Source organism: Gigantopelta aegis, chromosome 2 (genome assembly GCF_016097555.1).
Source record: "Gigantopelta aegis isolate Gae_Host chromosome 2, Gae_host_genome, whole genome shotgun sequence".
Lineage (NCBI taxonomy): Eukaryota > Metazoa > Mollusca > Gastropoda > Neomphalida > Peltospiridae > Gigantopelta > Gigantopelta aegis.
Genome location: NC_054700.1, coordinates 37,484,787 through 37,499,103, shown reverse-complemented (window position 1 = coordinate 37,499,103; position 14,317 = coordinate 37,484,787).

Sequence of the window (14,317 nt, the reverse complement as noted above, 5' to 3'; positions counted from 1 at the left end):
CCCTTTTAACGTCCGAATCTTGATTGGATGTTAATACCCTTATATATATATATATATATATATATATATATATATATATATATATATATATATATATATCGTAGACCATGTCCTGAGCCTAAATAAACTTCTATTCAGTGCTGTTGAAAATACTGTACGACAAGAAGTTGAAATGAATTATATTTTCGGTAGTTAAAGGCCACAGACCACTGACCTATTTAATGGTCTAACAAAGTATTACCTAAACACAAAATAATTTGATTTGTCCCTAAATATACTTTATTCGACCATCTTCATAACCACCATACTCCATTTATTAATGACATTTTGTAAAAATAACTGAATTATGGCAATGGTCCATAATTCAAAAACTAAAATTGCCGAGAGGGATAACATGGATTTCACTCCATCATAGTTCAGTTAAAGTGATGCGATAGCTAGATTTGGTTTCCAACAATTAATGTAATTGTTTTATTTATTATCAATTTTTAGAGAAATAAGGTCCTTAAATCCGTGACAGTATGCCTTTAAATGACAATAAAACCTGGTGATTCTGAAGATTATGATCTGATATTGTGTCATATACGTGTGTTTATTTCTTAGCCCTGAAATAGCAGTCTGAATGTACGATATGGTCTCACGATTAAGTACATACAAGCCATGTGCATGTCGAGTTCACCCTATAATTAACCCTTTTTACGCCAAAACCTTGATTGGATGTAAATAGCCTCATATATATCGTAGACCAAGGCCTGAGCCTGAATAAAATTCTGTTTAGTTCGGTTTTAAATACTGTACGGCAAGAAGTTGAAATGGATGATATTCTTCTGTAGTTACCTGGCAATAAAATCTGGTTATTTTGAAGATAGTGATTCTGATCAGGGTTTAGAATTTGTATAAAATCCACTAGTCATGGGATCAGTGATTTAAAAAAATTACTAGCCACGATTTAAAATTCACTAGCCCTACTTTACTTCAATTTAATAAAATTTTACTAAATAGTAATAATAATAATAATAATAATAATAATAATAATAATCAGATATATCATCTAAAGAGGGAGATAGAGCTTAAAAACACTAACATTGGGGGTTGGGGTGGGGTCAGGATATTCATATTTACAAAATAGACTTACCTGCAGCATTTGATCTCAGTTTTGTTTTCACTAGCCGTCGGGCATGGCAATAGTAATTATTTACTAGCCCAGCATTGAATATCACTAGCCATGGGAATGGGATTACCATAATCTAGAAGCCCTGCTGATATTGTGTCATACACGTGTGTTTGATTCTTAGCCCTGAAACAGCGAACTGGAGGTACGATATGCTCATATAATCAGGAGCATAAACATCATGTGCATGTACATATCACGTATGACGAGTTCATCCTAAAATTAACCCCTTTAATCACCAACCTTGATTGGATGTAAACATACTATATATATATTGTAGACCGTGCGAGCTACTCTTGACTCACTAAATTCAAAACCTATGTTAGCTCTTGATCTTTCTTTTTGACCAACCATTCAAAACTGCGCCCAATTTCCCAAAATCAAAATTGCGCACCTTTTTCTCTTTGGCATTATACTTTGCTCCTTCAAAATCCCATAGCACCATTACCTCCCCCCCCCGGCTGTTACCGACCACGTTCGGGCTGCTGGTACTCCCTTGCATGGGCGTACGACCCGGGGGGGGGGGGCAATTGCCCCCCCCCCCTCCCCAAATTCGGGCAAAACAGTGGGGAAAATTCGGGCCAATTTTATCTGGGTAAAATTTCGGGCAAATCAACCCCTCCAGCCCCCCTAAATCAAAGAGTCCCCATACGCCCATGCTTCCTTGCACCTGTTAGTGCAGGCGGTCCTTCCTCCTTCCCATCCCCAACTTTCCTGTCCTGGACGGAGGAGCCGGCTCTTGTGCCCAGGGCAGGCGTGTGCTACAACAGCTTGCTCTGAATGTGTACGCAAAGCCCTATGACCTGATCTGACCTGTAAACCGTGGCATGAGCCTAACTAGACTTATAATTAGTTCGATTCAAAGTACTGTACGACAAGAAGTTGAAATGGATGATATTTCTCGGTAGTTATCTGATAATAAAGCCTGGTGATTTTGAAGATAGTGATCTGATATTGTGTCATAAACGTGTGTTTGGTTCTTAACCCTGAAATAGCAAACCGAAGGTACGATATGGCATGATAATTAAGAACATATAAATCATGAGCATGTGTATGACACATATATGACAAGTTCATCTTATAATTAACCTGTGTAACGCTATGATTTATCTTGTTAAAGGGACGGACCCAAGTTTCAACCCGTGAAAATTAACACTTAGTTTAGTTAATCTACAAACCTGTAACACATTTGGATAAAGTTACAATTGAGAGAAACATGAGTCTATGACTCTGAAATGGTGAAATACCCTCTAAAAATAGACTAAAACTCGACGCCATAACTGTTACTTCTTTTTAAAATATGAGAAATGTATTTTGTGATATTAGAAACACCAGGATGACCAAAACCACTTCGAATGTACGGAAATTGATCCACTGAACCATAAAATCTAAATAAAGTATGATTTCAGTTACAAAAAACCGGCCATAATAGTAAAAAAAAAAATACCTTAGTGTTTAAAAACTAGGGTATGTCCCTTTAACAACTTTTGAGAAGTGAAACATTGACTGAAGAAATTATTGAAAAGTCGAGTATTAAAAGATGGGAGAGTGGCTATACATGGAAAATCGATCCACATTTTGTTCTACAAAACAGAAGTATGTGGGTTCTGTGTTTTGGAGATGAAATTACGTAGTCATGCAGTGAACCAAACAGTTGTGGTCCGAATTGATTTACTAGGTTACTAAATGTTAAATATATGTACTAAAACGTTACCTTTAAGCTGTGTAAAGTAAAGTTTGTTTTATTTAACGACACCACTAGAGCACATTGATTTTTTTATATTATCATCGGCTATTGGACGTCAAACATATGGCCATTCTGACACTGTTTTTTTAGAGGAAACCCGCCGTCGCCACATAGGCTACTCTTTTACGACCGGCAGCAAGGGATCTTTTATTTGCGCTTCCCACAGGCAGGATAGCACAAACCATGGCATTTGTTGAACCAGTTATGGATCACTGGTCGGTGCAAGTGGTTTGCACCTACCCATTGAGTCTTGCGGAGCACTCACTCAGGGTTTGGAATCGGTATCTGGATTAAAAATCCCATGCCTCGACTGGGATCCGAACCCAGTACCTACCAGCCTGTATACCGATGGCCTAACCACGACGCCACCGAGGCCGGTTTTAAGCTGTGTAGTCCGTAAATATATTTACATCTCTTGGGGTTCAGTAATGTCTAATATGATACTAGTCTTGTCAACCAATGAAAACGTGGAACCGATCGTCATTTTCAGACACACCCTCCCCTCCCCTCTCCCTTATTGCAGATATTTGCCGTATAACATGGAGGATGTGCCCAGGAGAGACGAGTTTGAACCTTCAGAGATATAAGCACGTACCAAATGGTTGTGCATCCTCTGTTCAGTGCAAATAGACACTTCATTTTTTATTTAGCCCAAATATTTCAAAGCTCTTGCATTTCCTAATTATCAATATGGTTGGCAAGGGCCATCATGAATTTGAATATCAAGATTACCACAAATTGCAAGACAAAACCCTAGAGTTGACTATAGTTTAATCAGTATTTCACCAACCAGAGTTGACTATAGTTTAATCAGTATTTCACCAACCAGAGTTGACTATAGTTTAATCAGTATTTCACCAACCAGAGTTGACTATTTTAATCAGTATTTCACCAACCAGAATTGACTATAGTTTAATAAGTATTTCACCAATCAGAGTTGACTATAGTTTAATCAGTATTTCCCCAACCAGAGTTGACTATAGTTTAATCAGTATTTCACCAACCAGAGTTGACTATAGTTTAATCAGTATTTCACCAACCAGAGTTTACTATTTTAATCAGTATTTCACCAACCAGAATTGACTATAGTTTAATCAGTATTTCACCAATCAGAGTTGACTATAGTTTAATCAGTATTTCACCAACCAGAGTTTACTATTTTAATCAGTATTTCACCAACCAGAATTGACTGTAGTTTAATCAGTATTTCACCAATCAGAGTTGACTATAGTTTAATCAGTATTTCACCAACCAGAGTTGACTATAGTTTAATCAGTATTTCACCAACCAGACTTGACTATAGTTTAATCAGTATTTCACCGACCAGACTTGACTATAGTTTAATCAGTATTTCACCAACCAGAGTTGACTATAGTTTAATCAGTATTTCACCAACCAGAGTTGACTATAGTTTAATCAGTATTTCCCCAACCAGAGTTGACTATAGTTTAATCAGTATTTCACCAACCAGAGTTGACCATTTTAATCAGTATTTCACCAACCAGAATTGACTATAGTTTAATCAGTGTTTCACCAATCAGAGTTGACTATAGTTTAATCAGTATTTCCCCAACCAGAGTTGACTATAGTTTAATCAGTATTTCACCAACCAGACTTGACTATAGTTTAATCAGTATTTCACCAACCAGAGTTGACTATAGTTTAATCAGTATTTCACCGACCAGAGTTGAGTAGTTTAATCAGTATTTCACTAACCAGAGTTGACTGTAGCTTAATCAGTATTTCACCAACCAGAGTTGACTATAGTTTAATCAGTATTTCACCAACCAGAGTTGACTATAGTTTAATCAGTATTTCACCGACCAGAGTTGACTATAGTTTAATCAGTATTTCACCAACCAGAGTTGACTATAGTTTAATCAGTATTTCACCAACCAGAGTTGACCATTTTAATCAGTATTTCACCAACCAGAATTGACTATAGTTTAATCAGTGTTTCACCAATCAGAGTTGACTATAGTTTAATCAGTATTTCCCCAACCAGAGTTGACTATAGTTTAATCAGTATTTCACCAACCAGAGTTGACTATAGTTTAATCAGTATTTCACCGACCAGAGTTGAGTAGTTTAATCAGTATTTCACTAACCAGAGTTGACTGTAGCTTAATCAGTATTTCACCAACCAGAGTTAACTATAGTTTAATCAGTATTTCCCCAACCAGAGTTGACTATAGTTTAATCAGTATTTCACCAACCAGAGTTGACTATAGTTTAATCAGTATTTCACCAACCAGAGTTTACTATTTTAATCAGTATTTCACCAACCAGAATTGACTATAGTTTAATCAGTATTTCACCAATCAGAGTTGACTATAGTTTAATCAGTATTTCACCAACCAGAGTTTACTATTTTAATCAGTATTTCACCAACCAGAATTGACTGTAGTTTAATCAGTATTTCACCAATCAGAGTTGACTATAGTTTAATCAGTATTTCACCAACCAGAGTTGACTATAGTTTAATCAGTATTTCACCAACCAGACTTGACTATAGTTTAATCAGTATTTCACCGACCAGACTTGACTATAGTTTAATCAGTATTTCACCAACCAGAGTTGACTATAGTTTAATCAGTATTTCACCAACCAGAGTTGACTATAGTTTAATCAGTATTTCCCCAACCAGAGTTGACTATAGTTTAATCAGTATTTCACCAACCAGAGTTGACCATTTTAATCAGTATTTCACCAACCAGAATTGACTATAGTTTAATCAGTGTTTCACCAATCAGAGTTGACTATAGTTTAATCAGTATTTCCCCAACCAGAGTTGACTATAGTTTAATCAGTATTTCACCAACCAGACTTGACTATAGTTTAATCAGTATTTCACCAACCAGAGTTGACTATAGTTTAATCAGTATTTCACCGACCAGAGTTGAGTAGTTTAATCAGTATTTCACTAACCAGAGTTGACTGTAGCTTAATCAGTATTTCACCAACCAGAGTTGACTATAGTTTAATCAGTATTTCACCAACCAGAGTTGACTATAGTTTAATCAGTATTTCACCGACCAGAGTTGACTATAGTTTAATCAGTATTTCACCAACCAGAGTTGACTATAGTTTAATCAGTATTTCACCAACCAGAGTTGACCATTTTAATCAGTATTTCACCAACCAGAATTGACTATAGTTTAATCAGTGTTTCACCAATCAGAGTTGACTATAGTTTAATCAGTATTTCCCCAACCAGAGTTGACTATAGTTTAATCAGTATTTCACCAACCAGAGTTGACTATAGTTTAATCAGTATTTCACCGACCAGAGTTGAGTAGTTTAATCAGTATTTCACTAACTAGAGTTGACTGTAGCTTAATCAGTATTTCACCAACCAGAGTTGACTATAGTTTAATCAGTATTTCACCAACCAGAATTGACTATAGTTTAATCAGTATTTCACCAACCAGAGTTGACTATAGTTTAATCAGTATTTCACCAACCAGAGTTGACTATAGTTTAATCAGTATTTCACCAACCAGAGTTGACTGTAGTTTAATCAGTATTTCACCGACCAGAGTTGACTGTAGTTTAATCAGTGTTTCACCAACCAGAGTTGACTGTAGTTTAATCAGTATTTCACCAACCAGAGTTGACTGTAGTTTAATCAGTATTTTGCCAACCAGAGTTGAGTAGTTTAATCAGTATTTCACCAACCAGAGTTGACTAGCTTAATCAGTATTTCACCGACCAGAATTGACTATAGTTTAATCAGTATTTCACTAACCAGAGTTGACTAGTTTAATCAGTATTTCACTAACCAGAGTTGACTAGCTTAATCAGTATTTCACCGACCAGAATTGACTATAGTTTAATCAGTATTTCACTAACCAGAGTTGACTAGCTTAATCAGTATTTCTCCAACCAGAGTTGACTATAGTTGATCATGAGTTATTTAATTAATTATGATAAACTGGGTAAATATCTGCCATGCCCAAACCAGCCGCTCACCTCCCAACATTCGCGATTGCATGTCATCTCTACTCCACCAACACTGGTACTCTTAATGTTACTTGCCATATTGTAATCGACTGTTTTTGACACCAAAGCCGCGTTCAGCTAGACGGAGCTGCGAAAAAAACGTTCACTAGACTGATTTTGTTTTTGGCGCTTCACGATAGACAAATGGTCAAATCGGGGACCAGTCAAATAGTTCGCGAACGTTTGAGTCGCTCGCTGTTGCTGAATACGGAACAGTCACGTGTTGGGGAGGCCTAACGCTAGTGAACATTTTGACTGTTACCATCGTCGTCTAGCATAACAAATTAATCTTATGATAAGCCTATCATACATCTACAAAGTCTTCGAGATTTTCTGAGACAAAGTCTTCGAGACTTTTGACGATACACGTCTGTCATTTCTTTGCATAATGGCATACAAGCATGCAGTTTAATAATTTAAAAAAACACAAAAAACGGAGGAAAAAGGCAGGAATCGCATTATATGGGTCCGGGAGTGGATCAGAAATCAAGACGCTCACGAAAAAGACAGAAAAGAAAAAAAGGCGGCAAACACAAATACTTCCTTTGTGTGCCCAGTTTAGAAGCTATTTATTGTATTGCATCTCTTATCATGTTCCTGTTGTAGTATATATTGTTTTTTGTGTTGTACAAGCAATATATTTCCTGCCAAAGTCCGGCTAATACTTCAATGTTCTCTCTGTTCCACATAATATTATTATTATCGGGCATCACCATCTTGAGTAATATCATGTGACCAGTCATGTCATGTGATTTATTTATATACTCTGATTGGTAGGTGGTATTTTGTTTAGAAGACTTCTCTCTGCAAATAAAACACTTCCCTATCTCAAGAGACTGGTTTCGGAAACAGTCTTGGAGACTTTTTAAGATACATTATGAAAAAAACGTCTCGCAAACAAGATCTCCGACACAAAGTCTCCCGAGACCTCTACATGTATCGTGTGCTCTTGCGAGCGACCTCTGGTAGAGATTTTTCCAAAACTGCTTTCGCAAGAACAACACAAACGAAGGCTTAAACTACACAAGCACAGACCTTTATTACAGAAAACAAAAATACAGTCACACTCATTCTTCCATAGTAGGTGCAGGTTCACACTGTTCAACAATATGTACAGTTCCTAGACACGACAGATAGTGTTGTAATGACATGTCATGTAATTAATGCACGGTAACAGCCAATAAGAATCATCGTAACATCCACATTATTGTCGATACATATTGATATGTTAACATCCACGAAGCTAAGCCTGAGTTAGATATATAACATTAACATAGTGTCAACACGAGGGAATAGTGAACGTGAATAGTTAGGCCTATATTATAATACAATTAATATTATCTTCATCATAAAGTAATAATGTAAATAAATAAATGAATAAATAAATAAACAAATAAATACATATGTTATTAAATAAATAAATAGTTATTATTATGGAAAAGTTAATGGTTTAATTTAGTATTAATCTCTATCTTTATTAACTAGAATCTTTATTAAGTATCTCAAATACATAATTTATCGGTTGGTTTGTAGTTAGATTGGGTAGTGCGTGTTTGTTGTTGTCTGTATTCAGTTGCACATGTATTTAGTGACACGTACATCATATAATATCAAAATAAAATAATAGTATAGCAATAACACTACAGTACAGTACAGTACAGTGCGGCGTCGTGCAGTGCGGTACAGTATAGTACAGTGTAGTGCAGTGCAGTACAGTGCCGTGCAGTACAGTGCCGTGCAGTGCATTATAGTATAGTACAGTGTAGTGCAGTACAATAAGTACATACTAGTACAGTGTAGTATAGTACAGTACAGTATAATATAGTAAAGAATAGTACAGTATAGTAGAGTGTATACATCATAGTACAGTACAGTACAGTGCAGTGCAGTATAGTATAGTATAGTACAGTAAAGTATAGCAAAGAACAGTGCAGTGTAGTACAGTACAGTATAGTACAGTACAGTACAATACAATGCAATGCAGTATAGAACAGTGCAGTGTAGTACAGTACAGTACAGTGTATACAGCATAGTACAGTACAGTATAGTATAGTACAGTACAGTGCAATACAATACAACTCCAGTGTAGTATAGCCTTGTACAGTGTCATATAGTATAATACAGTACAGTACAATGCAGTATAGAACAGTGCAGTGTAGCACAGTACAGTGCAGTGTAGTACAGTACAGTGCAGTGTAGTACAGTGCAGTGCAGTGTAGTATTGTACAGTACAATACAATGCAGTATAGAACAGTGCAGTGTAGTACAGTACAGTACAGTGCAGTGCAGTGTAGTACAGTACAGTGCAATATAGCATAGCATAGCATATCATAGTATAGTATAGTATAGTATAGTATAGTATAGTATAGTATAGTATAGTATAGTATAGTATAGTATAGTATAGTATAGTATAGTATAGTATAGTATAGTATAGTATAGTATAGTATAGTATAGTATAGTATAGTATAGTATAGTATAGTATAGTATAGTATAGTATAGTATAGTATAGTGCAGTATAGTATAGTATAGTATAGTATAGTATAGTATAGTATAGTATAGTATAGTATAGTATAGTATAGTATAGTATAGTATAGTATAGTATAGTATAGTATAGTATAGTATAGTATAGTATAGTATAGTATAGTATAGTATAGTATAGTATAGTATAGTATAGTATAGTATAGTATTAGTATAGTATAGTATAGTATAGTACAGTATAGTATAGTACAGTGCAGTGTAGTACAATGTAGTGTAGTACAAAATAATACAGTGCAGTATAGTATAGTATATTACAGTACAGCACAGTGCAGTGTAGTATAGTATAGCACAGTACAGTACAGTAAAGCAGAGTTTGGTGTAGTACAGTACAGTGCGGTGCAGTGTAGTACAGTTCAGTACAGTGTAATACAATGCAGTGCAATGCAGTACAGAACAGTATAAGAATATTAAAGTGTAGTCTAATACATTGCAGTACAGTACAGAATATTGCAGTACAGTGTAATACAGAACAGTATTGTGCAGTACAGTACACTACAGTACAATGTATTATAGCATTGTAAGAAACAAAACAAACAGTGTAGCACAGCATAGTATCGTGCAGTATAGCACAGTACATTGCAGTGCAATACAGTATAATATATTACAGTAAAGTATAGAGTAGTGTAGTGTAATATAGTACAGTGCAGTACAGAGCAGTGCAGTGAAGTACAGAACAGTATAAGACAATAAAGTACAATCCGGTATATTGCAGTACAGTACAGTGCAGTACATTATAGTACAGTACGTAGCAGTACAGTATAGTACAATATAGTACAGTACAGTGCAATACAATGCAGAACAGTCTTATATAGTAGTATTGTGTAGTACAGTACAATGCAGTACTATGTGTTATATTACTGAGAAAAAAAAACCCAAGGACAAAAAGAAAACAAAACAAATACTTTTTTTAGTGACATGATAAATAACAACTGATAAAATGTTTTGGTAATAATTATGAAAATGCCGATTGAGAAACTATCATTTTTAATATATATCTAGATGCGACTGACACAAATTCGATTTAATGATAACAAAATAGCGTTAAACATGTTTGTGTTGAATTCACTAATGAGAATTCTGAGTCCTCTGCCACTAATAAAGCTGGTCTGACCCACGGCACTAACTAACGACGGCCAGTAGTAGGGGTGTATAGTAGATGGTTACAAGTGCCTCTTAACAATGCCATTGAGCTAATAGCTGATGGGAAATGGCAGGTGTGAGGCACGGGTAGCCACAAGAGACAAGCACTTGTCGAAGAGACAAGGACTGGATTTGGGGATAGACAGCAAAATAAGTTGAAAGATAGGAGCAGCTGCCAGATCGCGAATAAATGAAATGGAATTCAAAGGGGAGAAAGGAAAGGAGGCAGAGGGATATAAAATAAAACCCAAACCCGCCACCAAAAAACAATATATATATATATATATATATTTAGAGAATAACTAACGAGCTACGAGGAATTATGAATTATCTGTCCCGAGTGAATGAATGTTGTAAACCCGAGCCTTTGGCGAGGGTTTTATAACATTCATTCACGAGGGACAGATAATTCGTAACTCCTCGTAGCGAGCTGGTTATTCTCTTTATTACCCATTGTCAATTTTAACTGATTTTTAATGTAAAAATTCCTCTGCAGTCTACAACAAAGCCATCAGCCATTACGTCATATAATCTTACGCACATTACATGACGTAATGTAAGTGACGTCATAGCATAACGGCGTTCTTTTTACAGCCAAATGTTTACAGTACAAAATAATACGACTGTATTTGTATTTGAAAATAATTATTTTTATATATTACTAAAGCCGCTGCTTATGAAAATATACCATTTCATGTTTACGAAACAAGTGAGTCCATTTGTTTTTGTAAATCTTTGTATATCGTATAACGTATGTGTAATCTGACTCATGAATGGAAACATTATATGAATGAAAGTGAAGTTCCGGCCATGACAAGCAACCAACCAAACATCGTGATTTTTAAGCCAGCCAATCAGTGGCTGTAGAAGCAATCTGCACACTGTGCAGAGATCGAAAAAATATTACCCCGTATATCTGATCCATATGGGTAATAAAAATAAATAAAACAAAACAACCCCAAAACACACATAACAAAACAAAACAAAACAAAAACAAACAAATCCCACTGAAAACCACTCGAGGCCGTTTGCCATATGTTTGATTTTTGACGTGGCGGGGGCCGTCGCTTATATAAAAACACTACTATTGACAACCAAAGAATCTATTTTGTTTTTAATGCGTTAGCTAGAAACCGCCCACATATATAACAGCGTTTTTTATAACAATATTGTTCTCTTTCAATACTATAACTTTCACATCACAAAACACTCGTTATAAATATACTGAAACCCATAAATATACTGAAACCAGACCAATTTTTGAATTTAGAATTGTATTACTAATTTGATATAGCAATGATTATATCGAATGCTCGTCTGTTCGGCTGTTTGTCGTGTAGGATATTGATTTGACCTACTTCACTCACAGCACGAGCTAATCGTATTATCAACAAACGAAATTAATCAAAACGCGAGAAGGCCAAACTGACATTTGATCACAATCTGTCATTTTGCATTATTATCTTGTGTTTCAAGCAATTTAGATTTTTTCCTCCAGAACAAGGGCGTGATTTACTAATGTACTGTGCACGCATGCATTTGCCTTTTCGTATTTCTGGATTTTTATAGCTGAAATATTGAATACATTATGCTTGTCTCAGACTACCAACTGCCACAACAAAGTTGGCCAACTTTCAGCTATCACGACTTCTACGACTGTCCAGTTGCTAGTCTGAGCGCTCTTACAACTCGATTCTCGTAGTATAACCCATTAGTTGTTAAACTGAACGCACGCGTCGCGAGTTGGCCAACGTTCTGCTCTCACGAAAAAAAAAAAAAAAAATGTTTTATTTAACGACACACTCAACACATTTTATTTACAGTTATATGGTGTCAGACATATGGTTAAAAAAAAGAAAGAAATGTTTTATTTAACGACGCACTCAACACATTTTATTTACGGTTATATGGCGTCAGACATATGATTAAGGACCACACAGATTTTGAGAGGAAACCCGCTGTCGCCACTACATGGGCTACTCTTCCGATTAGCAGCAAGGGATTTTTTATTTGCGCTTCCCACAGGCAGGATAGCACAAACCATGGCCTTTGTTGAACCAGTTATGGATCACTGGTCGGTGCAAGTGGTTTACACCTACCCATTAAGCCTTGCGGAGCACTCACTCAGGGTTTGGAGTCGGTATCTGGATTAAAAATCCCATGCCTCGACTGTGATCCGAACCCATTACCTACCAGCCTGTAGACCGATGGCCTAACCACGACGCCACCGAGGCCGGTCTGCTCTCACGACTTCTACGACTGTCCAGTTGCTAGTCTGAGCGCTCTTACAACTCGATTCTCGTCATATAACCCATTAGTTGTTAATCTGAAAGCACGCGTCGTATGTCATGAGTTGGATAAATTAGAACGCAACCGTCGAGTTGGCAAACTTTGTGCTGGCAGTTGGTAGTTTGATCCTAGCATAAGAAAAATATTCTGAACAAAAAAAAGAAGCAAATATTTTAATTTCTTTTTTGATGCAATTAATTCGGTAAGTATACTTTCGAAATGGGTCTAAAATATTCTCAACAAAAGAGAAGTAAATTATTAATATTTTCATTTCTTTTGTCGTTCAGTTTACATTTCACCATTTAAAATGGCGTATTCAGTTTCTTTAAGGGGCGGGACGTAGCTCAGTGGTACAGCGCTCGCTCGATGCGCGGTCGGTCTGGGATCGATCCCCGTCGGTGGGCCCATTGGGCTATTTCTCGTTCCAGCCAGTGCACCACGACTGGTATATATCAAAGGCCGTGGTATGTGCTATCCTATCTGTGGGATGGTGCATATAAAAGATCCCTTGCTGCTAATCTGACGCCATATAACCGTAATTAAAATGTGCTGAGTGCGTCGTTAAATAAAACATTTCTTTCTTTCTTTCTTTCAGTTTCTTTATCGATATCCTTCAGCGGCCGTAGGTAATCTAAGTCACGTTAAATGTATTATTCGCCATTTCCAAGCCCAAAAGCTATTTAATGTTTTCAGGTATATTATGGCCACGCGACTACTAAGTTGTATACCAAAAAAAAAAAATCGATTACAATTGACTTTTGTTCTTTGGCTTCTTCAACGATTACGAACTTATTATAGCTGTGGCTGTGCTTATCATTCGTACTAATAAATTATACTACTGGATGGCGTGGTGAAATTAAAGTTTTAAAAAAGCAGTCGTTATGTATATATATATATATATATCTTTCCATCTCTCCCTATCTTTATCCATCAATCTCATTTTTCTTTCTCTCTCGCTCTCCTCTCTCTCTCTCTCTCTCTCTCTCTCTCTCTCTCTCTCTCTCTGTCTCTCTCTCCCTCTTCCTCTCTCACTCACTCTTTATCTCTGTCACTGTCGAAGGTATAGAAGAGAAGGCAAGATTGCAGTATAAGCAATAATACTGAAAAAACAGGTACATTCGAAATATTTCCATTTGATTGTAAGAAAAGTCGTTATCAGACTGAGTAGTATGGCTAAAGACTTATGCTACTTTTATTATCGATAGGTATGTTAAAACGAAACACATTTTAATTCCTTACACAAAGAAAACATCGAGGATATGGTTATGACTGATGTTAGTTTCTAATCCAAAGAACAAAAGCCACGAGAGTATGTATCTATTAAACCGCATGCGTACTTGGGTGATAGCTACACGGTTTGAAAGTTTTGTTTTGTGTGTGTGTGTGTGTGTGTGTTTTATCTCTCTCTCTCTTTTTTTTTTTTTTTAACA